This window comes from Athalia rosae, chromosome 7 (assembly GCF_917208135.1).
Source record: "Athalia rosae chromosome 7, iyAthRosa1.1, whole genome shotgun sequence".
In the NCBI taxonomy this organism is placed as follows: domain Eukaryota; kingdom Metazoa; phylum Arthropoda; class Insecta; order Hymenoptera; family Athaliidae; genus Athalia; species Athalia rosae.
This window is the reverse complement of record NC_064032.1, coordinates 980,452-1,006,912: the sequence shown is the minus strand read 5'-3', so window position 1 is coordinate 1,006,912 and position 26,461 is coordinate 980,452. Positions and strand designations below refer to the sequence as shown.

The 26,461-nt window shown below is 38.5% G+C and overlaps 1 long non-coding RNA gene across 1 annotated transcript in view; it reads left to right on the top strand.

Annotated features, from left to right (window-relative positions):
- LOC110117486 overlaps positions 1–25,738 on the top strand; it is a 30,452-nt gene extending 4,714 nt beyond the window's left edge. Inside the window, exons 7-41 of the long non-coding RNA XR_007279333.1 lie at positions 915–1,016; positions 1,099–1,670; positions 1,945–2,204; positions 4,588–4,752; positions 4,970–5,200; positions 5,384–5,580; positions 5,685–5,839; positions 6,427–6,831; positions 7,122–7,360; positions 7,694–7,887; positions 8,039–8,382; positions 10,923–11,137; positions 11,558–11,699; positions 12,328–12,505; positions 12,571–12,983; positions 13,094–13,276; positions 14,201–14,526; positions 14,620–14,822; positions 14,912–15,578; positions 15,675–15,805; positions 15,938–16,039; positions 16,410–16,747; positions 17,158–17,475; positions 17,910–18,207; positions 18,464–18,669; positions 18,771–18,919; positions 18,991–19,286; positions 19,359–19,748; positions 19,841–19,919; positions 20,849–21,047; positions 21,369–21,543; positions 21,624–21,814; positions 24,850–25,034; positions 25,116–25,287; positions 25,522–25,738. This is a non-coding gene — a long non-coding RNA (uncharacterized LOC110117486). The remainder of the gene's footprint in view (positions 1–914; positions 1,017–1,098; positions 1,671–1,944; positions 2,205–4,587; positions 4,753–4,969; positions 5,201–5,383; positions 5,581–5,684; positions 5,840–6,426; positions 6,832–7,121; positions 7,361–7,693; positions 7,888–8,038; positions 8,383–10,922; positions 11,138–11,557; positions 11,700–12,327; positions 12,506–12,570; positions 12,984–13,093; positions 13,277–14,200; positions 14,527–14,619; positions 14,823–14,911; positions 15,579–15,674; positions 15,806–15,937; positions 16,040–16,409; positions 16,748–17,157; positions 17,476–17,909; positions 18,208–18,463; positions 18,670–18,770; positions 18,920–18,990; positions 19,287–19,358; positions 19,749–19,840; positions 19,920–20,848; positions 21,048–21,368; positions 21,544–21,623; positions 21,815–24,849; positions 25,035–25,115; positions 25,288–25,521) is intronic.
- Positions 25,739–26,461: the final 723 nt, after the last annotated feature.

The following is a 26,461-nucleotide window of genomic DNA, read 5'->3' as shown; positions in this document are numbered from 1 at the left end:
AAAGTTACGCAATTTATTTACAATAAGTATATAAGTAGGTAGATGTATACATATTATAATCCGTCGAACGCTCTCAAACTAATTTCACTATAGATATATTTACTATAGAACACCTATTAAACAGATATTATTCCATCTATGGAGTCACGGAGAGTTAGACGTGTGTATTATATGCTTATATAACACATATGATTAGATATTAACCATTATATAGCTTCGCTACTAAAAATAATTGCATTATCAATAATTTCAATAATTTTTTATTCTCTTTTTCTATTCGCCTGTACATATCTGGACAGGAATTGTGAAATGTATTGACAAACCTGCATCAAATATCCAACGATCTTTATACTGCAGGAAGGTCGCTGCACTCTATATTTTACGTCATACAATTTTCTGATAATTGAAATTGCTAAATTTTATTCGCGTAATTGTCTAACAGGTATATTTGGTTTTTAGTTTGTGTATATAGTGACAATCAGAGCGAGCAATTTTTTACTGGTTTTACATACACCATTGCCATCATCGCGATCCTTTTAGATTCTGATTTTCAAAGAGCGTGAAAATAAATTAAAACAATAATAATTTAGCTCTTCGGATGCTCGGGGGGGAAACAACAAGTGAACCATAATTTTTTATCGTAGTATATAAACGCTGATGGCTTAACGCGATCGCGATAAAACCGCAGATTTGTTGAACGGAAAATTAATCGTGAAATTTTCATTACCGCGGGATTTAATTCATTTTGGTGTGTGTACAGGTATATAATATACATTCACTCGCACAGACGAGGTGTATTAATGAGAATTTTTGTTACGTTTATATTTTCGGAATGCGTTTTCAATGACCATTGCAGATACGCGGGATCGGCTGCATGTATAATATGCTTCTATTCATTGATTTGTTCGTTGCAGTTAACTATGAGGATTACACGAAATCATACATATACATAGATAAATGAATCCAAAGAAAAAATGGAAGAAAAAAAGAAGGAAGAGCAAACCGATGAGAACTTGGTTAGTCTAAAAAGTACACGTTCCGATAACCCCGATTAAAATATACATATATACTTGAAAATATATAATTATTACGTTTCAGTGATCCGGAAAAAAGATTTCATCTCTCTGCATTTATATACATATATGTATAGGAGGAAAGAGGAAGCGGAGGTGGAGGAAGTGGAAATTGAGCTGCAATAGGCTTTGCTGATTCGAATTTATTCGTTCACCCATTGGTTGTACCACGTCTGATGAATTTGGAGTTTTTATTCTTCGAATTTCAACGACGATTGTTAAGAAAAATTGTACAATACGACTGGCGACTGAGACACTTAATATTCCCGTGCCTTGTGCCCTTCGCGTGCTGCCGCATGCAGACCATGAAGCTACTAAATGTGTAGTAAAATTCTTTGCCGATCGTTTGGAAGTCGTAAAGTGCAGTAAAATCATAAACCCATAAATATTTCATCATCGTTCGCGTAATCCCCATTGTCGTACGAACCTCACCGAGGGGGGTTTGAGGCGCTGGAGAGTAACGCGTATGAAAAAATGGGTTCCACGTTCAAAAACGGTATCGCAAAAAAGATGACCAAAAAAAAAGGTGAAGGAAAATAGCCAATCGAGGCGAGGGAAGGAACAGGGAACGTGGGCGTGCGCCTGCTAAGGACATAGGTATTTTTTCTCTCACACTTTTTGCCCCATCTTTTATTATTTTATTCGAGTCGCTCGAATATCCGAAAAAATAGATTCTTTTTTTTTTCCACATTTTTATCGTACAATGAACGGACGGGTTAATTTTTATTTTACCTTTATTCCGTCTTTAACATTTGTCCAGTTTTCTTATTATCATTGTTATTATCGTTAAGTTTTATTTATTGTATATATATTTTGTTATGTTCTTTTTTCATTCTGTTTTTATTTGTATTTTTTCTTTATTTTTATGTAGTCGAGCTGTGTGGGAACGACTCACCGGAGTTTCAGATGTTGGGGGGCATGAACGCGAGCGTGAAGTATCGAGATTTCGCGGCGTAGTTTTTCCATCGGTTCAGAGTAACAGCCATCAGCAACGATGTAAACCAACTTTATACACTATGCAGCTACAGCATCGTCGTCGTCGTCGTCGTCGACGGGATAGGAGAGGATAGGATAGAATGGGACGATGCCCGGGTGGATGGGACAGGAATCGAGGAGTGAAAATATTCGATGGTAAGACCCAGAACCACGAACAATGCTAACAACAATGCGGAACAGCCATTGCATCTCGTGCGATGCAGGCATCGCAGCAAAAGTCAAAGGAAACGGGCGGAAAGTCCTTTGAAGAAAAATATATACTCACTCCTCTTCCACATTCCCCCTTGTTGAAGAAAATTTTTTTTGTTTTTATTTTCTTAGCATGGGGGCAGAATTTGTTCCTTGTAACAGAAGAAAATTTTTCAAATGTGGAAAAACATTTTGTACTTGATATTTTGAGGTAGCCCACTCGTTTTTTTAATAAATAATTAATCAAGTGGGGTACTTCCAGCAAAAAATCATAGAAAATATCTAAAAATTGTCGATTGTGATTGTTTTTTACTCGTTCACTGTTCAGAATTTTTTTCCTATTATTTTTGTAATTCAAGTATAAAATCGAAAAATTACATGCTCTTATTTTTACTTAAAATTGAAGTTGAGTCGGGGAGCCCGAGCTTTGCTGGAGTCTGGTAGCCAGGAGCGTAGCGCTTTGTTGTGAGACGTCACCTTGGGGCTGAGCAGAGGTGACGCCCCATAACAAACCGCGCACCCGTGGCTACCTGACTCCAGCAAAACTCGGGCTCCCTCGTAGACCGAGAAATCCGAATATTTCGACCCATGCATGGATTGTAATGAATCAAAGTGGGTCTACGACTAAAACCAATCGATATGTCTTCATTTTTCTGCTCCCAACAGCGAATAATTGATGATTACTCGATCGATTGCATGAGTAGATGATTTTGGCTTTCAGATTTGGATTCCTGAGCTGATTGTACGTGAGATTACCTTTGAAAAGCCAAAAAAAAAGCGATTTTTGAGCAAACAAAAAATCGATTTTTGGGCCAACAGTAAAGTAGTTTAAGAATTGATTGCAATACACTTTTCTGACGTATTTTGACCTCAGGAATCCGAATCTGAAAGAAAAATTGATCTATCTCTAAAATTGACCGAGTTATCGCCAATTTTCAGCTTTTTGGGGTCAAAAATAAAAAATTGATTTTTTAGTCTATATTGATGTAATTTGAGCTCAGGAATCCGAATCTGGGAGAAAAATTGATCTATCTGCAAAAATGAACGAGTTATCCCCATTTTTTCGCATTTTTTACCATAAATTTGAGGATATCTCGAAGGGAAAAAATCGTAGCTCAATTTGGACAACGGATTCGTGTTCCTGAGGTCAAAATACGTCAGAAAAGTGCCATACGATCAATTTTAAAAAATAAAAATTTTTGGCCAAAATTTGAGATTTTTCCAAGGGGTACCCCTTACGATTTTTTCAAATTTTGACCAAAAATTTTTATTTTTTAAAATTGATCGTATGGCACTTTTCTTAAGTATTTTGACCTCAGGAACACGAATCCGTTGTCCAAATTGAGCTACGATTTTTTACCTTCGAGATATCCTCAAATTTATGCCAAAAAATACGATAATTCGGCGATAACTCGGTCATTTTTCAAAATAGATCAATTTTTCTTTCGGATTCAGATTCCTGAGCTCAAATTAAATGAGGATAGACTAAAAAATCAATTTTTTATTTTCGACCCCAAAAAGCTGAAAATTGGCGATAACTTGGTCAATTTTAGAGATAGGTCAATTTTTCTTTCAGATTCGGATTCCTGAGGTCAAAATACGTCAGAAAAGTGTATTGCAATCAATTCTTAAACTACTTTACTTTTGGCCCAAAAATCGATTTTTTGTTCACTCAAAAATCGATTTGTTTTTGGCTTTTCAAGGGTAATCTCACGTATAATCAGCTCAGGAATCCAAATCTGTAAGCCAAAATCATCTACTCATGCAATCGATCGAGTAATCATCAATTATTCGCTGTTGGGAGCAGAAAAATGAAGACATATCGATTGGTTTTAGTCGTAGACCCACTTTGATTCATTACAATCCATGCATGGGTCGAAATATTCGAATTTCTCGGTCTACGAGAAGCCCGAGCTTAGCTGGAGTCAGGTAGCCACGGGCGCGCGGTTTGTTGTGGGGCGTCACCTCTGCTCAGCCCCCAAGGTGACGTCTCACAACAAAGCGCTACGCTCCTGGCTACCAGACTCCAGCAAAGCTCGGGCTCCCCGACTCAACTTCAATTTTAAGTCAAAATAAGAGCATGTCATTTTTCGATTTTATACTTGAATTACAAAAATAGTAGGAAAATAATTTTGAACAGTGAACGAGTAAAAAACAATCACAGTCAACAAGTTGTAAATATTTTCTATGATTTTTTGCTGGAAGTACCCCACTTGATTAATTATTTATTCAAAAAACGATCGGGCTACCTCAAAATATGAAGTAATAAATGTTTTCCACATTTGAAAAAAAATATATGTATCTTTAAAAAATGGTATATTCTCCTTAGATTTCTTTCATCGCCGAGATGGAGATGCGAGATTCTGGTGGTGCTGGTGGGACTGGGATATCGTCGCGGGACGGTCAATGGCTTCTTCGTCATGTCGTTCTCGTCGATGCATATTGCTCTTGTTGTACGACAAAGCAGGATTATCAGCCATAGAAAATTTTTCTTGTAAATAATTTCTCACGCAGTTGGTATATATATACAGGTATATTATATTTAGTTAGGTGAGCATGACCTTATACTCGACCAGAATCGTGACCTCGTTTAGTCACACCGTACATTTTTTTTATTTTTATTCATTCGTTACAAGACGAACTATACGGTATATACTATACACTGTACTATATATTTTTTGATCCAGTCCTTTTTTTTTTTTTTCAAATAGAAATCGAAGAAGACGAGGACGAATGCGTCGGAAATGAATGAAAGAAAATCAGCTGTTTGATACCATCAGAGGGAACGTCGAAAGGAAGAGAATATATCGGTGAAGATGAAGGGAATTTATTTATCAACGAGACTGTAATTCGAAATTGATGGAATTCAACGGCTGATCGAATGTCTGCAATGCGTTTGCAGGTCCGATGAGTTATGTAAAGGTGTACAGCGTGTAACACAGGTATGTTTAGTCATAGTCAGCAGCTGTGTTCTGTATATACAGTAAAATTAGTCCCATGATCGAGTAGCCATCAATTAAGGGGACTGGCTCCGAGCGAACAGCGACAGTGTCCCATTAGTCTTGTGGTAAAAAGTCAGTGGGCCACTTAGCGGACAATTAAGTACCTTAATTCCAATTTTCCAGATCGAAATTTCGTTCTGATTCCTTGGATATGAGTTACGGAAGCTCTCGCGAGTACACGAAGCGTTCGACGTCTGTCTATCCGTCTGCAGTCTGTCTGTCCGTACGCCTCATCTGGATAATTTATCGGACAATGTCGAACCGATCGATGTCGTCGTAGAATCGGGTGGCGATCGTTCACGTCTGCCTGGATCTTTCTTGTACGTAGCAGCTATACGCCGCTCGGGGAATACCTAGTTTTTCAATTATTTGAGAAACTGTACGAGTCAGAATCAGATGTAACACGAACACTTCTCGATTCAAGGAACCGGAGGACACTTACCACGTATACCTGATTTCGGTCACGCTTTCGACGACGCCGATGACCGCGATGACGATGACGATGACAGCTAAATGAAAACGACGCGAATGTCGACATCGCCGGACGACGACCACTACGTGGATCTGTACCGAATACAGGTGTGTAAGCACACGGATACACCTTATGGATATCGCGATTCAATAATGACTCAACACTTGATTTTTATGCGGGCAAAAAAAAATTTATAAAAGAAAACCAGTAACAATAATGATAAGTGAGTCTTATGTTCCATCACGGAACTAGTGCAGTCGTCATAGCTATGGATAATGGCGACTAGATACACCTCTACGTATACCCACGTAATAATTGAATGATGAATTTCATTTATATGTAGCAGCAGTTGAGAAAAAGATTCTTTTTTCAACTAATAGTTACGAAATGAATAAACGAAATCCTCGTCAGCTACTGCGATGGGAATCTTGTTTTTAATATAATGCCTCAATGCTCAACTATCTGCACTATGCACAACTTGGTAACAACAATTTTTATATACATAGCAGAGTTCGCTTTCTCCTTCGCGTTTTGTCTCGTATAGATATGATTGTATAAATATTCAATAATTACAGGTACGTGTATAGTATATCGTGCGGCCTGCACGGAGGTGTATCTATAAAATGATTAAAATATCAAATCGAATTAAGAAAAAATAATAATACGGTGAATAAATCTCTTCGTTTTCTTACAGATGCGCACATCTGCAGGTGATGTACGTTTCATACAGAGGATGAAATATAAAGAGCGTTTCCCCAGGAATTATATAAGGTAATTATTATTCCCCGTGGACTCGTGGAGGCCGCCTCAATTTCCTTGGCACCTGATGTGCCGTGCCTCGATTCCGAGCCACCGAACTACTCCACACCACTCTGGGGGGTCTTCCGGCTAGCTGCTGCTGCTGCAGAAGCGAGGCGATCGCACGACGGTAGCAACGATGCATTATACATCCCGTAGCCCCGTGAACACAAAACTCGAGGTGTATAAACCATGAGGTATCAAATGTCCGGTTGCAACGAACCTCGATATTCACCTATACACACTATATCTACAATATACTCGGAGGCATGTATCGATGGATTTTTAATTTGTGCCTACGGTAATTCATTTTATATGCATGCTATATGTATACGGTTGCATAAACTCATTGCAGTAAATGATCAAAATTTCGAATCAAACTGAAGCTTCGGAAAAGATTACAAGTTGCATGGCGTGAATAGCAGAGGTTTTGTTGGTAAAAAATACCAGACATTTTTTCCAAATTGATTTTATTTTATTGATTGTTAAATTGCATATTTTTTTATTCATTAATTTCTTCGGTTCGAGCATTAGTTTATTTTATTTCATATGTACTTCATTCCATGTATGTTACCCCCTCGGGGTTTGTAGGTAGGCACGTATAAGTGGCGTAGGACAGTAGCGCGTCTTCATTTTACCGTGACGATCATGAGGGCGACGGCCATCTTTCTCTCCTGTCCGCCGCATTATGGTCATAGGTAGCCGAGGTAGTAGACATGTATACAGCAATGTGAGGTGTTAGATGGCTGGTATGTGGCTTCGGCAGACATTCAGACACGGTAGTGGTATCCATACTGCAGGTGCAGGTTTTGACTTTTTTTTTCACCTAGGTACGTAGGTATGCGTACATATGTATAATATTTATATATATATATATATTGTATGTACGTAATTTCTCGCGAAACCGCATCAGGAGTAACTTTTCTATTCTTTTTTCTCTTTCCCGTTCTATTCATCTTCGCATCGCAACTACGTATCGCCTCGTAGTTACTGTCCCTTGGATGAGAAGTTTTTAAACAATTTTACCAAATTAATAATGACTCACGACGACATGTCACATGTGTATACTATAATACGCCTACTACATAATTGATAATATTTATAACACGTACGAACCTTGTGTCTTAGTCAGCATGAATGACAAAACAAAATTTCAATTGCAGGATACATACCATCTTCGCCTCACGAACCACATGTATTTCGTCTCAACGATCGTGTCCTACGAGGTGGAGCGAATTTCATAAACAGAATTATGAGAATGATACCGATATAATGACTCCTCAGACATAGTATATACACTCGTATAAACTGGACTTGAAAAAGATCCCACGCCATTTGTACGTACATGCACATATGGGTACGTATATCGAAAATCATCATCACCTCTAACACCTCGTCTCAGCCATACCGCACCCTTCGAAGATGAGAAAATTTAAGTAATTCTTCTGACGTGCTCGAGAAGAAAAAGAAATAACATTTTCGTCTTTGCCTTTTTTTTCTCGTTTCAGAGATTATAACACGGCGGGTGATTATAACGAGCTAGGATGATGCCCAATAATAGAAGTTTGTATAGTTGTAATGACCTACCGCAGTCCGGCTACGCGCGATGCAGTAGCGGACCAATTTACGGGACCATTGACCATCTCTCATGCCATACATACACAACTCAACGTGTTAGACGTTACACGTACCGCGTACACGCCGATGTGAGATACATATGTATGATATTATAACGATTCAAAACGTCACAGACGAGCGACGGGACGCTTAAGTTAGCGGCGACATTTGGATGATGCATGTACCATAGACCCGGGACCACACATATGCCAACCTTCTGCACGTAACTATATAGGTACGTACGTACAACTATTATACGCTCTATCTATACTTCAACCAGCTTCCGCCATAGCTGCTTGTACATACTTCTGTACTTCAATCATTTTCATTATCATTATTCTCTCGATGAAAGGATTTTTTTTTGTTTTTTTTGTTAGATGTACGTATGTGTATTGTTTTCATTAAGTTGTAATTCGAGGAGATGAAGATCTCTGAAATTTATATATATATACATACCATTGGAAGACGAAATTCCGGAGGTGTGATTCTTAGGAATCAAAAAAGGTAGGATCAATGAAGATCGGAATATACGTTATACGTGTATACCCCGATCATTGTACGTGGTCATCTCTCGGACATTGTGGAAGTATATCAAAGGCGGTGTTGCGTACATGTGGTGGCGGCATAGGAGGACGTGTACCGGCGTATAACAACGCTCCTGATGGACCTCTGAAGATGCTGCTGCAGTTCAGGGAGTTGTTAGTTTCTGAAGAAGGATCAACCGGCAACAGCAGCAGCAGCAGCAGCAGCAGCCACCGGAATCGTTTCGTCTGCACGTCGCGGGCTATACAGAAGCCAACGCAGTAGCAGCTTCTACACCTTTTTACCAAGACGATCGCATGACTCGACAAGAATTTCTCATTAACCGTCAGATATTTTTGTAAAATTGGATTTTCGTCCTCTGCATGATGCTACGTATAGCTATGTGTACATCCGTATACGTGTGTAACCACGTATACATGACCATTCGCCGTATAATAATGCTGATGCATTTTGATCCTAGTGCGAAGATGTTATGTTAGGTAAAGCTGTACACACATACACACCGTACAGCTTCTTCGAGAGATGGATAGTTTTAATCGTATAAGGAATTCAACTATAAACACTATTACCAATCCGTGAATTTAAAATCATCGTTACAGTAGTTATTTATTTATTTTACATAAGATGGGAACCAGAAGGATCATTATACCCGCCAGACCTAAGACAAAGGTATGGGATTGATCGGGAACAACTTTTTTTTTCGTTTCATTCCATTCTGTTGAACCTCTTTCTTCTAAATTTATTTGATTTTATTTTATTTGTTCACTTTTTTTTTTTCTAATTTTTCTCTTTTTGGCCTTAACTTATTCAGTCAGACAGTTTTAACGTTTTTTTTTTTTAAAACGCTCGCGTCGCGTTTCAATCGCGCTACGTACAATTAATTGCGGCACGTAGTCGTGGGAATGAATCGTTTACCTTCAAAATTTCGATCGAATTTATATTTATAGAGTAACATCAGATTTCGTCTGAAAAAAATTTATACAGCATGTACACATGCATAATAGATATGTGTGAATTACACTTTCCATACATACATACGGATAAATATTTGAAAATAGACGAAATGAAAAGGAAAGAAAACATAGCTAATATTCAGTACGTGCGGATATAATACAATATTCTCAATGAATTTAATATTCGATTCCGTTTGAAAAATATATATCCGTATACACTAGGCGTAATACAGTGTACAATACTCATGTGATATGCATGAGGTACAGGCAATAAATTCCTATATACAATAGACTACACATGTATACAAATGTGTATGTAAAGCAAAAGCTCACCACTGTAGGTACGGAGCTTTTTTTCTCTGGGTTCTCTTTGTTTACATGTGTAGATACATGAATGAAAACGTCGCATATAAATATAACCGTATAGTATGGGTAGTTCGAATTGAAAGTTGAATATCACTCAACGTGGCGAATGTCTCAATCCGTCTGCTGCACGCAGTATGGTACCTGTGGCATTTTTGCTGCACTTATATTACAACTGCATTACTCGCGACCAAAAATATGCATGTACTATACACATATGCGTGCAGTACGAGTATACATGTAATGCATTCACATGCATCGGTTGAACGGGGATGAAAAGAATTGAGAGAAAAAAAAAACATTGATTAGCACATCGATCGTCACTGTATTATATCGACGTACATGTTGCTATGTGCATTCTCGCAGGCATGTTATGCAACGCGATTGAAAATAACAAAATTGTTCCCTCTTCTCCGACGATGTGTGTATGTATACTTGAATATTGAGAACATAAACTTATAAATCGCAGCTAGCTAGTTAGCTACTGTAATAAATCATCGGTCCAGTTCCGTATCTCTTATTGTATGTTTGTGATATACATACGATTATATATTATGTATTTTATATTATACATCACAATCAAAGGCCTTCGCAGCGTTGAAAATATAACAAAAACATAATATCAATTACCACGATAATAATCGTGAATATAATAACAACAATATTTATTTTATACATAGCCAGTATGTCGTTGCATGTATACATAGATAGCTGAGTTTCATGGTCACAGTCGAAAAAGAAATCGAACCACATCCGCGAATTGCATCTTGATTTTAAGACGACTGTTATATTTTACAAGATTTAAAAATTTCCATTCCATAAATTTAGTGTACGCAGTTTGTTTCAGATTACATATCTAGATATAAATACATACAGGCTCGGTGTATAAATATAATAATAGTTTGTTGGATTACAGGTGGGAGTCGGTTCGTTTGTAAATCGAGTCGTCGTCGTCGTTCGTTCAGCTTTGTGCACCATTGGAACGTTCGAAGTTGGAAGTTGGAAGTTGGAAGTTTGAAGTTCGAAGTTAGTTGGGACCCAAAGTCCGCTGCTCCCGCTGCTGCTGCTGCTGGCCCGCGGCTCGTATAAAATTTAAAAGTCTTCTGTCCGGACCGAAATTGAGATCGAAAAGTAATAGGCCTTTAATGTTTATACGTATAATATACACTGCGCAGGAATCCCATTTCGCTGAAGTAAAAAAACAAAGACAAAAAAGTGGCAAAAAACGAAGACGAAAAAAATCGTTTCATAAGTAGAAACCATTTTTTCCTTTTTGTTTTCGATGCCTGCATATTGTATATTTTTTATTGTTTAAATTTCTTTTTTGATTGGGAAAATTTGACGAAAATTTTTATTCATGCCACCTGCAATGCTTTACACTTCCAATCTTATTATTGTTATTTTAATTTTTTATAGGGTTTACAGAAGCTGCAGCAATCCGTGTATACGCATGTTTACATTCTACATCGCGGGTGTTATAATGTGCAAATACCATGGCTGGATTTGTGGTCATACATATTGCGACTGTATACCTGAATGTATGTGTTTCAGATACCTATATACACCCATGTACACATGTATGAAATACCTCAAGATAATATGGATCCGTATAAAAGTGGTTAAACTAATTGGAAATGCAGATAGGCGAGACGAATGACTACCGTGTTGCAGCTATCAGCTGGATATGTATGAGGTATATAGCTCCAGGGATAGATCGATTGTCGTACATAAAAGAATTATACATACCCACCTCTGTGGATATACCTATATACGTGGATAGTTTATTTATATATGTATAAATATCAAATTTATATTTATTCAATTTGCCTTGATGCCCTGAAGGGTTACATCATGTACGGGAAAACTTATACTGCACGTACATGAAATTTATATTGTCAGAAAAAAAACGACATCTATCTAAGGAGGACTTCTTCTTACGTGTCCATAGATATTTTATAACGCTCTAGGTAATTGTGGGTTTGCAGGTCATAACTACTATTATTAGACCGTCTAATGACCAAATTATAGGCCTAGTATAAGGGGTCAGTTTTGTTATAAACACATATATAGGTATATAAAAGATAGGTGTATCATGTAAGCATATACAGGATGTGTTTACCTCAGGGTTAATACAGATCGCCTTTCACTATTTTCCAAATTTATTTTATTTAATTTATTCATTTTCAAAGATTTATTTTTCATTTTTTTTTTCATCTTAATTTTTAACGTACAATTTTTTTTCCTGAACATCATACACGAGTCTACACATTAAGGTTCAATTTACACGTATGTAAAATACATATATTTTTGGTTCTACATAGGTTTTCCTCTTCGATGTGGAATAAATAAACGAATCATAATTGAAGAATAGGGAAAATCCAAAGAAGGAGAAAAAACAAAATGGGAATGAGGAAAAAAACAGGAATGCCCTGACTGAGAGCCGCTGCAAAAATCGGGCGGCAAATGAAAAGTATAATTAATGATACACGCGGCCGCAGAGTAGGTATATAACGATGTTCGTATATACATACATACTAGGTATACATATATTATACATGGTGCAGATTCATTCATGGCTATACGCGCGCAGCTCTTGTATGGAATCCGGGGGCTGCTTCAGATTATAAAAACCACAAAAAGAACAACATGATTAAAAACTTGAAGGAAAAAAAATTAATAACAGACAAATAATAACAATAATAACAGCAACAATAATAATCACGACAGCGACGATAAGGAAGAAAAAATAGATGTATAAAAACAAATGTACCGCAGGAGCGAGGAGAGGGAACGAAAAAATGGTGAAAAAGTCAAAGTGGAGAAAATGGAGCAAAAATTGTGACGCATTGTGGTAGCGGTTTTTTATCTACACGGCGGCAATGTTACCTATATATATATATGGCACATAGGTATACACAGGTACGCGTCCGTACATACTTCAAACCAGACGACGACGCCCCAACGAAAGACGAATATTGTACGTGGTATATAAAGTATAGAAATTTGTGAGCGTGTTCGACGCCCGCAGGGAATTTCATATTCTTCCATTTTTGACGATCTAATTCCAGGAGCTTAATTACCTTATAGGATAGTCCCTCGCGGTCAGCAGACTTAACTTCATAACCGGACATCGCCACACAATGCTCCTGCGAGATTGTAATATGTGTGCAGGGTCGACATGGGTGTGTATTTCGTGTATACACGTATTATATACTCGTATATACTATGCCTACTATACACGAACCTGATGCGCAGCCCATATACAAACAGGTACGCCTCCCCAACGCGTTCCTTCTCCAAACATCAAAGAACTGTGTAACGTACATAATGTACGTATAGGTATACATACGTATGTACACCTTATACATACCTGCAGCGCCTACACCATATATTCTCCATCTCTTCTGTATCACGAGGTGGTTATTCGACGCTGCAGGTGCAGGTGCTACTGTATATAAAAATGCACTGGCCAAGAGAAAAGAATCGAAAAAGAAAAAATTAAAAGAATAGAAACAAAAATAATAATAAATAAAAGAAAGACACAGGAAGAATGCGAAAGAGAGAGTGAAAAAAAGAAGGAATCGAGGAGAAAAATCGAGAGAGAAGAGCCTGAAATTGCATCCAATGCTATATCAAGATTGATAACATTAATAATTATAATGATAATTGAATATATGCACATAATTACGTATGTATATCATACAACGTTGGGACTACCGTCAGCTTCAACTTAATTTCTTCCTTTTTTTTTTTTAATCTTTTTTATGCCAATGCAAACGATTTTCTTGTCAGTTTATCACAAACGGATATGTTCTATATAATGTATACGGTGGGGTACGGAAATTAATAACGTCGGTTATATCCGCAGATTGTCATTCTTGCGTTATTATCGTTTTTTATTACAAATCATTAATATCAAAAAATTTAATCAAATAATTAATATTGTCAGCTGCAAATTTTTATGAAAAGTGATTTTAATGATATTTTTTTCATTGTGCAGCGCTGTGCCGTACATACATGGTAGAAAACGATAATATAGATACATAAATATTTATTTATATAAATTTATATCAACCATATACTTGTACAGGTATAAATAGGTATAGTATAGCATATACAGGTACATAGGACCTTATACACTATATATATCGGACAGTCACGGCTAATAAACCGACGTGTCTCTTTTTTATCTAGATCCTCATTTATTTACCAATCGACCATAGAGATCGAGCCGAAGAGGAGATGGAGATGGAGGAGGGGGAGGAGGAGGGGGAGGAGGAGGAGGAGGAGGAGGAGGAAGAGATCGGAAGACCAGAAATGAGAGGGAGGAGATGTGTATACATATAGAAGGATGGAAGATTGAAGATATTAAAGAGAAAAGAAAAAGATCGAGAATTATCTGCCTCGCGCGATCGCACCGTGACGGATTTAGATCAGCTACCGGAATTACTGTATACCTCGTCCCATACATGCTACATTTCTATGTATGTACGGATACGTACATATACATATACATGCAGGTATTATACACACCTAACACTTCGTAAGCTTCGGGGGCGATGGATAAAAGGGAGAAAATAAATCGAGAAAGACTTCGATGCTCTCGGTTTTAGATATACTATATAAGGTATTACTGATACATCGTATACGTGCGATACGATGACGATCACGATGATGACGACGATGATGACTCGGAGTGTGTGAAATCGAGCCGAATAGATACGCCCTCTGATCCTTTTGATGAGTCGACACTATCAAAAATTTTCGACTGATTCCAAAATATATACCACAGCCAGGGACGATCCCATTTACAAAGGTAACGTTCTCATTTCTTCTGTTAGGTAAATCGCAATCTCAAGTCTTGGTTTATCAATATTTCAATTTACTTATTTATCCTTCTTCAAGGCTCCACAACGGGGGAAACTTTCCGGGCAGCGTGCACCTACAGTATTTGAGGATGGATCTTTTTGTTTTCCATTTGTTTTCGGGGAGCGTGGAGTATAGATTAACCTGAAGTGAGACCGCCGTGGTATCCGGGTTATGGTTAATTTTCGAAAGGCTATTATCGATCAGGTACAATATATTAAAAGGTCGGGTGCAGCCCGCAGCCTGCGATGCGGTAGGAGGAAGGAGAGAACGAGAGGAAATTGAAGGGGGACGGAGAAGCAGTCTACAAAGTTTGGGTACGTGTACACCTATGCGTCGACCAACACCAGTGTCGAGGAACACGGAGCGGTGCGCAGAAGCTCCAACGCGAGAAAAGTGTTTTGTTTTTGCCTAATTTGCCCTACAGCCTCATCCTCATCCTCATCTCATCGAGTTTGCTGCTACTACTTCTTCTCATCTTCTAAGCGAGCCTCCTCCGAGGGATTCACGGGACTCTTCTCTGCACTCGCCGCTTCGGCTGCAACATCATCCATTCCACAAACTCGTCAAGTCATCTTTGACCGGGGCTTGATCAAGCCGACACTTCAACATACCTCATACACCATCCTCGGATAATATTCTTACCAGTTCTCCTCTCATGCTTTTCGCTTTGCACGTTGCATGTTGTACACATACTACGTACAAGGTATTTACGGTAACTGCACATTCGTTGATAGAAAAGAAAAATAGTTTCGATCCAACGAATACCTGAAGATATAGGTGACAATTTTTTATATTGCAGATGTACGTAGATACCCTTATATCGAGTCGGATAGGACACAACGCACGTTCATCGAGAGTCGGACGAAGAGAAGAAATCGCGCCTTTAGGCGTCGACGCGCGTGTACGGTGGAAGCGGATATTTGGGCGTATGTATGTGTACCTATACCTTTGGATATTATGGGGTATCGTGGGTCCAGAATTCGGGGGTCCACCTCCGCCTTATATTCCGTGCCCTCTCTTTTATTCTTTATACATAAAGTCCCGGCGATCTCATTTCGTTAGGTGAATGAGCAGAGCAACAGCAAGCGGGCGGCATTTCTCAAACAGGACTACCGAGATCACCAGGTTATATACTCGCAGAGCGCTACAGCACACCTTCCAAGGGTCGATCTAACTTCTTTTTTTTGGTTTTTTGTTTTTGTCCGTTTTTTTTTGTCTTATACTTTTCTCTCTTTTTTTCCCTTTGCGCTTTCCTTTCGAGGGCTTATTATTATTATTATTGTTATTTTTGTTGCTTATGCATCCGCTTTATTTTGCCCAGGGATTGCTCTCTGTTTCTTTTCTTTTATCCCCCTCAATTTTATACACCTTTCTCAGCATTTTATCACATTCCTTTTCCGTAGCGACAATTCGAATTAAAAACCGAAATTGGTGATTATCGCGCATATAATGTATAAATTATGATTTTGAATAGAAATAATCGTTTCTCCTCTATTTATCATCACACAGGTAATCAGGTATATATTTTTTACAGGGTGACACAAAGTGATCCCTGCACAGGGAAAAGCTCTGAAATGCCCAATTTTAGGGACAGAGGATCCACCTGCATTGTATTATTTTCGGGATGAATTGGGTAGCAAAAATGATGGAATAAGAAATGGTCCGATTCTTATGATTTTCTTTTCTTCAATCTCATCCGGCGGCATTGCATCGCTGACGCACCTATACCACGACGTTATAAACGCGCTGCCTCAAATTATATACACACGCAGTATATGTATTTCTACATATATACACATCGACCTTAGATTTGATAAATTAATTCGCAGCGGAAACGCTTGACAAGGAAATAACGTAGTTATAAAGAAATAGGTATGGTATTTATTATTTATTGTTATTATTATTTTTTTCTTGAAAAATATCTTTTGCTTTTTTTTTTATCATTATTTTCCAACACACACGATAGATCTTCGAACAGAAGCTATATTTACACGTTCTTTTGTATTATATATTATAACTGTACTATACTGCAGTGCAGCTGAGTTTCGGAGGGTGAAAAATTTCTGGAATGAGAAAAAAAATGTTTTTGAAGGAAACGTATAAAAAAAACTAACACCCTGCTACGTGTAGTACAAGTATGATACATAACAAAGACAGAATTCCAGCAATATTGATGCATGGTCAAGGAAAAAAAAAGGATGAATTTTAATTTGAGAAAATGAATTGAAATAAGTCGCTTATATTTGTTTGATAATTTTGATATTTCGTATATGTCTCTATAGGTGAAGGTATGGGCTCTCCGTACGCTGACAAGCAACTGAGTGATGCCCACATGCACCCGAAGTTGACTATAAATAAATAAAAGCACGTGCTGGACGGTGGCAACGGCGACGTCTATTATTAGAGGCAATTAATGAGACACGGTTTCTGTTCGGAAGTAATCCGTGTTAAAGCGCATTTTACGCGCTTAGAGTTTATATACTCTTGTCGTGCCACGTATATACACCAACTTCGATATGGTAACGCGCTCCAAAGAATCATCTCTGTACCGCAAAAACATTACAACTTCCTCATCTCAACAATTTACACATATGCACAAGGTATACATACAAATTTAATAATTCCCAATTCATTTTTTCGCATCTGTATATTATTCTGTTGTTCGATATATGTTTGAAAAAAAATCAAATATCGTACACATAGAGTAATAACGTGTCGTGTAGAGATGTTGAACAAAAAAAAAAATAATAATACTAAAAACGAAAAAGAAAAAGAAAGAGATGAAAAGAAAAAACATGGGCAGGGTTAATCAGGTGACGGTTAGATTTATTACGCATATATGTATATACATATACATATATACACGCACCCTGGAGGGTTTTGGATGAAAAAGAAGCAAAAAAATGAATTGTTGCAAGCTGCTACTAATAATATGTATAAGTAAAGTACAAGTAGGAGGGCCACCCGCGAAGTTTTCCCGTGCAAAGTAATTCTAAAACATGTATACATACGTATATTCGTACGACGTTTCCAGGTCTATACGATGACATACGAGCATATAGACGGTCGAGTAGAGTAAAGGACAAGAACTATTAGCATCGACGCGTGCTGAAGTAATGGCTTGAACCGCAGCAGAGTCCATATGTTCATATTATACGTTGTATACTATACACGTAATAATCTTTGAAGAGGATTTTCTGGTCGTGGACTTTTGACTTTGAGGAAAAATGGGGAAGAGTTAGTGGATGCTGTCGTTCCCGTTACCGCCTAAGATCGTGTACAGTTGTTTCGGTTTGTTTGACACCGCTAACACACGGGACCTCCCATAAGCAGTGAGTACCTAAAACACATGTTTAGTCGGATACTTATATACACGCAATTAGTCGGGTCACTAATTGCCACTGCGATTCCATTCGTCTTTTAACCGTCGTATTTACGCTGTTTACCTACACGTATGTACAGCCGTTATATTCGACTCTCTGCAGTATACATGTGTAACGAGCCAAAGTTGGAGGTGGTGAAATGAAAAAAAAAAAAAAAAAAAACTGAGAACGTCGTATGATACAAGATATTAATTTTTTCTTGCAGATGAATATAGGATCTAATTCGGCTCAGGGTACATCGAACAAGGGTGCATCTAGATGCGGATTGGATCAGGGATTATAAATCTTTGAAAACCACCGAGACGACGACTACGACGACGACGACGAAAAACCAGTATCTTTGATGTGCCTATATGTATAGCCGCAGCAATAAATATTTATGGTGCTTATACTAAGTACATAAAACCGCAGGTAAATATATACGTATAGTACGTAGTTATATAGGTATATCGTTAAGGTAATGTTTTCCGAAAATTATTCACGCATACTTTATATTCTGTATCGTTATTCAGGTAAACCTAGACTGTGGAGCTCCGGTAGCGGGCGTCCGTAGTAAATTTGTCAAATAATTTTCACTCGAGATACGAGGACCTGAAATATCCAGCCACGCCTAGTTTTTCAGTTGACTTCCTAATCCCCATTCAATTGACGGGGCTAATGGGTGTGTAGTTAAATTTGAAAATTCGCAACGGCAACACCCTCTGAAAACCTTTAACAGTATATACATTGTAGGAGGACGTATATGTATGTGTGTTCGTACCTACGTTTGACGGAAACTACTGCGCAGCTGTATGCTGGTCCTTGCACTGCAAAATATTGTGACTTTAATTCCATGAAGTTAAACCGGTAGCTCAAAAGCTAAGACCTGAGAGGCTCCCGCACCACCTTTATTATACTGTTTGGATACCAGAGTGGGAGGTCTGTTGGCGGAATTAAGGTATACCACTCCCGTGAAAATTTTCAAAACGAATTCTTACACGTTACACGTACTCGATACGCCGTACATCGCGGATCACGATTTGCACAGTGTATGTAAGATAAATTCTACATCTTCGTCGCAATCCGAGAAAAGAAAATCACGGAATGTTTCTTTGTTTCAGATCGACGATAATTCGGTTGGATAAAAACGGAATTTTGAAAAGCTGAGTAATCGAAAATGAGGTTTTCAATTCCTCCCCTCCCCCCCCCCCCCCCCCCCCCACCCCGGCCTGCATCAACTCTCGTATAATTTCCGAGTAGATATTCAGCCCACGCCCAGCAGCGTATAATGTGAATCGAAGGCGTGCCCTGGAGGAGGGTCGGATGATCCCCACTGCCACTGCAACTCGTTGCGTATTTGTTCGTTTTACCTCGAGCTTTTCACCTCGTCTTTCTTCGTTCCTTACGTGTGTTCTTTACACGCTTTGTACAGGGTGGGGACGGGGGGGCGTTCGCAGCAACAGCTACTGGAATAAATTCCCCCCCCCCCCCGTTACCGCTTTTTCCACCAGGTACGTGTACACCTACATGTGGATTCATATATGCTAACGTATCATGCTGCAATGTCAGAATTTTAATCGTATCTATATATATAACTATACAGGTATGTACGTACGTCGAAATGTAACTCGACGTTTATTCGCACACATCTTAATCATCTGCGCGGAATAATCTGTTATAGGGTAATAATCGTGAAATTTTAATTACATACCCGGTTATATCCACGTAACGTGCGTTACGTTATTAATTAGTAATTAATAAAGCGCGTTAATTACGCTGTAATTATACCCAACTTGAACGCGCTCTGGTCCTTTTATATTTAAATTATAGGCATATATTAGTATACATATACGTATGTGCTGTATGCAATGTATTCGTCATGTATAAAATATATAGCGCGTTTACGTTCGTGCCGTTCATATTGTACATGTAGCTATAAGCTGCGGTAGCTTGTTGGCAACGCGTGTATAAATATTGCCTCATAAATCGCAAGATTTTCCGTGCGTCTCGCGATCGCAAAGTTATACGGGATCTAAACGCCGCGTTTATCGATCCGGTAAATCAAATATACCTCACAACAATACAAACTGCACATTTATATTCACCATCTATCGCGTATCATACACTCGTCTCTTCGCAGTACATATATTATTTATTCAATATTTATATATTTGCAAATTACACGGAGAGATCGTCAATTAATTCGTACGAATCGACGAGAATTTCCTTGTCTTCCGGAGGACTTGCGCCGTACATGCGTGAATTGTCAGAGAAGAGTGGAAAAAGCAAGGGAAAATCGTCCTTCGAAGTCAGTGGAGTGAAAATTTTCCCTTTACATATACCATTGATTTACGATCCAAGCGACGAGAAAATTCTCCATCTTGTTCAGTTCTCGAGTTTTCTAAAACGCGCACGTATATTTATACATAGTTTATGATATATACTACGAGTTTATTACATTGGTATCTGAGGATGTAACTAGTTTATGGGATTTTTGCTGTACATAGAGGCCGACTTACGGTATTTCGTGGAGCAGCAGCAGCAGCAGCAGCAGCAGCTCGTTTTCTAGTTTTACAGGGGGTGCTGTATAAAATGTATATATATTTTCCAGGGGAACCTGCATATCTTCGCCAAACGCTGCATCGCAACGTCAACCGGGACGTGGCCGGCGTGTGGCCCGTCGGTGGTCGACCAGCTCGAGCCCCTAATTTTCGCAAGAAAATCAAGAAGAGGGAAACCCGAAGCTCCAGAAAGAAGAAAAAAACTAGAGAGAGAGAGAGAGAGAGAGAAGTGAGAAGTAAGTTGAAAAGGTAAAGCAAGGCGAATATAGTATGACTTATGAACATAATTCACTTTATGACTCTCCATCGCTTTATTGCCTGAGTACCATGAAATATATTCTTTGTCTGCCCATATTGCAGCCAGGGTAATAAATATATATATATATATATATACGTATGTATATAGTTTAGTCGTCTGCACTGTTTTCTATTTTCTGCAGAATATATACAGGTATACATATAGAATTTATTATTTTTCAACTTATTTACACACATTTTCCAACGTAGTTCAGTACGATGTGTGTACTTGCATATTTTGAATTCAATTTCATCCCCCCATTTTTTCCACAGACGAATAACGCGTGTAAAGAAATTCATACGCAGAGCTATGGAATTCTGCTCATATTGAATCAACGATGAATCCAATATGGACGTCGCGGTGGATCTGCTTGGAAATTTCAATGCCCGATAACGCGAGATCTGATTTCATATATATTTCCGAACTATCACGGATTCATTTCACGAGGTATAGTTTAATAGGCTTTATTATAGCGAACTGCAGTTGCAGGTATAAAAGTGTGCAGTTATATTTCCATATATTTTCAGGGTGCAGCGTGAGATGGTTCGTCTTGCGACTTGGGAGAAAATCATTTCAACCCCTAGACCCATGGCTGATCCTTCGTCCGCATCAAATAATAGGTACATCTGCATATACCTACATACCTATGTACACCACACGGCTATGTGGCATTGTTTTTTGGTCTATAATCCTCGAGAGCAGGCGGTGGTTTCTTTTGGTAAGCGGAAGTGACGGTCACGCTAAACAGTAATTAAGCGCGCACATAAGTTGCCGCGGTATAAGCATAGCTGCGCGTATAGGTGTATACGTAAAAAAGAGAAAACTAAAGAAAACGAGAAAAGTATCCCTAAGCTATGGTAAAAAATTACTATATATACTCGTACCGAGGGGGTGGATTTCCCGAGCTGCGGAGACGGCACGCGGGATCAACCGACAAACGAGCTTTGAAAAGGTGTGATACGTTACAGCTGGTTAAACAGATGCGTTTACACGCGTCCACGTACATACGTCTATCCACAGTGAATTATACCTCTGTCAATATCTCGATTGCCAAATATTGAAAATCGCATCGATTTTCACTTTCTTTATTTTTTCGTACTTCGCGTCGCGTAGTTTTCAACACGGGGTAGGTTGTAAAATCGAAAGTCTCGAGTACATAGGTATACGTATACGTATAATGCGAAGCTTCCGAAGAAGCTGAGGTAAAAGAGAAAGGGGATTTTTCCGTCTAGGCGCCCGCTGAGCAGTGACACAGTTTTTGAAAATTCAGAATTTAGGGCCACTGGGTCTCCGGGGCACCACGAACAAGTTCCCCGGGATGCTCCTGCTCCTCGCCCGGTCCTTCCTTCAATTTCTCCTTCACTTTTATTACGACCACCAAAAGTACGACGACCTGTCCCACCGCCACACCGCCGTCCTCCACATTTTCTTCACCTTACACTACCTCTGGACTAACTCTATTACCGACTCAAATGAACTCTGGAATTTTTCTATTCAAATATTCACCCTGCAGTAGCTACACCTTTGATTTATTGTTGTCTTTACCACCGCGTACTCCCGCATTGCCACTACTCCCGTCTACCGTATACATACGTACGCATATACCATGTAACAGTTATACATAACTCTCTGCGGAATTTTATTGCTAGAAATTTGCGAAATTCCAGAAAGAGGATAAATATAGCGTCGTCGTGTAGGCGTAACACCGGATCCTACGGATAAATTTTCTCAATCTTAACGTTTCTCTATTTTCCTACGAAAAGGAAAAAAATCATCCATATCTATAAATAGATAGGATAGTCATTGTATGATAAATTAGAAAATTAGTCTTCCTAAATACCAGTTATTCACATCTATATAGGAGTCGATTAATTTTCTCAAATTTTCCAACACTCATAAATGTGGTTGGCACCCTACTAATTCCTGCAGCCGTTCCAAAAATTTCTAGTCTACACCACCGTAAACTCGTTGGTGTTATTATCGTTATTATCGTCATTATTGTTACTATTATAATCATTGCTATCAATATGCCTGCACGTGGTGCTCGAGTAGGTGTATATATCATATTTATATAGGTATGCATATACTGTAGAGGTGTCAGTTGCGCTGTGAAATTTCTCATCAATCTATGTATCGTTTTATGTATTCACTTCACCCTATTTACCGTACGTGTGCGTACGTGTATATTTTGTATAGGTATGTAGGAAAATATTTTTCAGGCATATATGCCAGATGACGTGTTTATAAAAATCACCCCATATAATGCAGCAGCTATATGCCTGGTATATTGCTCAACTGTATTACCAATAACTCGGCGCTTCCGGTTTAATAGACACCTCGGATATATTATTAATCACGTCAAATTTAGTAGACACCTCCTAATTTTCTTTTTGCCTCTTTTTTTTCTCTCACCTTTTATTTTATACTTTGAAACTTTACAGGTATATTGTATACATGCATACGTATACGTGGGTGGAAATTGATCTTCTGTATAGAAATTATGAGGTTGAAAAAGAACTTTCAACGAAACTAAAGTATGAAATGAAAAAAGAAAATAAACCGAAGCGAAATGAGAGAGGAAAGAAAGCAAAAGAAAAAATATGGAATACGGTGAATTTTTATGCAGCGAAAATTGCTCAATTAGCTTAAATCCGGCTTGAAACATGCAAAATCGCGAGCGAAACTTTTAAACGATGCAGGTGGTATAAATGTGATGTATTACATGCGCTCGGTATATAGGTGGGTACGTAAGTTCGTTGTATATATTTGCGGAATTACTGCACTGCATGCTGGAGAAGGGCATGGCGGATTTCGCGTATCGTTCACGGTTAAGCTTACATACGTATCGCGATTCTGCAGCGGATCGCGCGAGGGGAGAAAATCGTTTATCGTTTTATACATTATATAGTTTTATGTACGCTCGGGTAGATGTATATGAAATTCTAATATACTATGTAATATCGAATAAACGAACGGGGCGAACGCGAAGGAATATAATAAAAGTTATTCGTCCTGCTGCTGCCGGTGCAGCAAAAATAATCTCTAATTCTAATTTTCTAGAATGAAAAAAATTATTTATACACCTGTGCGAAGAACCAGAAATACTTATGTAGTCGCGATACACGAGGGGCGACCAATAATTAGTGAATTATGGTACAGATAGCGAACTAATGGCTGTGTAGTATTGTAGTAATGTTATTGGAGAAAAAAATGTAGGAAATTTTTGTAATTGCTGCAGCGCAAGATTAATCGAGGGCAAGGTCATGCGGAACCACCGACGTCTGATGCAGCTATTAGTATACATATGTAGGTTCAAAGTTTACATACGCTTGAAATTATCATCCATAGGGAATTACGCATTCGGTGCAGTATAATAATATTTGAAACGCGAGGAATTCTGAAGCATCGAAGTATTAATGCGCTCCGCTTCATTAAATGCTATCTCTTCCAATTTTACTTCTTTTTACTTTTTTTCGTTTCTTTATTTTTCTCTTCTTACAACCCGGCAAGATGTATAACTCGGTATATGAAGTACACCGTAACACTTTGTACGAAAAATTTATGCGCGCAACACGTGAAATTGATATCTTCTTTTCTTATCATATTATTTTTCAACGCCACATTGATATTTTCAAAAAGAGTTGAACTGATCCGGTTTAGGGCCGATTCTTCGTTGCACTTTGCTTTTGAAAACCGACGTCCATCCGTCTCCTTGAATTTTATTTCTCGAATAATTGATTTCGTAACTTCCAGGTGCCGGACTTATCTCCCACGGGCTCAACGGTCTGACATTTTTCACACTGTCGTTGAAGGGGTGAGTCACACCGCGAACGATCGAATGATTATTTGACGTGGAAAAATTTGGACTGTAAAAACCGGGTCCTGGAGAATCCGGGTCCCTGTAACACAGGCTTATGTCCTCGAGCATACTTCGCACCGTTGGTTTCTTCGTGAATCTTGAATTAAAATTAAAAAAAGCAAATGACCACGACGCTAATCGATCTCTTCGCTTTTTTAAGGTATCTACGTACCTCGGGCATTTCGCCAATGCACCTTTGTATTCGTTTGAACCAGCGAAAGACCTGTCAAAGGATGTGGGAAATTTTATCGGCCAATTTTTGGTATCGACTGATTCCGGAAGCGCCTGATATCCGTACAATGTACTGGAATCTCGTGGACCTTGAACGGAAGGTAAAATTAATGCGATCGCGTTATCGGCGGTTCGATTATTATCAGAAATTTCTACAATCGTTACCTGTGAAAAGATCGTAAGGTCCGCGTTTGCCCGTTACCTTATTTAGAATTTCGTCTAAACAATTTGGATGCTTTGCTCTCGAGTATCTGTTTGTGCGGTAGAAAGAACGCGAAGAGTGAGTTTTCCTTCTTGTTTTTTATTATTTCTTTCGTTCTCCTTGCACGTTTTAGACTCTTACCGGTTGCATGGAATCGACCAACTTCTCGATGGTCTTCGGAATCTGGAAACTAATCCGTCGATCTCAAAACTGCTGAATTTGGAATTGAAGGATTTGAATTTATTTTCGTCTAAGTAATAATAGGGATTATGATTTCTTCCGTTGTAACCTGTGAAAGAATGTAAAGTGAAGAAATAATTAGAATGTCGTGTACATAAATCTGTATTTCAATATATCTATGATGGTATAATGAAAATCTGTACAATTTTTTTCCAAAGCACCCTGTCTGTACCTGGGCCGGGAGTTTCGCTTGGCTTCAGGAAGGAAGAATTGCCGAATCTCGGCGTGGTGACGCCGAAACCGATTGATTTTTGACAAGCATTTGGCAAGACGGACGAAAAATTGAGAACTGTGCTTTCAGGCCATCGTGGTATCTCATGGGTTCCTGGACCACGTCCATGAAGCATTATTTCCCGTTGCGATACTCCGTATTTTTCTATAATTTTGTTGCCTCCGATTCCGGCTGTTGATGAGAATTCCTTTGACGCTTCTTCACGTTTCCAACTGTATAGGATGTATGAATGACTTTTTGAAAGAGAATTATTCCAGTCATAGAGTCTAGGATAGGGGGGGAAAATATCTAATTGTAAGGATGAGATTACATGATTGGATGATATGAGCAAGTTTTTTTCTTCATGTAATTGAATTTCCCTATTTATATCTACTTAGAATTAATGACTACTAGTTTTTGATGGTTATTAAATGAATGATTCGACCACCTGGTGACGGGGGTGATGGATTTTCCTATGGAATGAGGGTCGTAGGTTCCAGGGGCTGGTGAGCCCGACGATGTCATTTTCAAAAGAGGGTGCATTCCCGTATATCGCATGCCAATGTCTACTCCGCAGTTGAAGGGTGGATGAGGTTTTTTCTTGACAGGAATCAGCGGACAT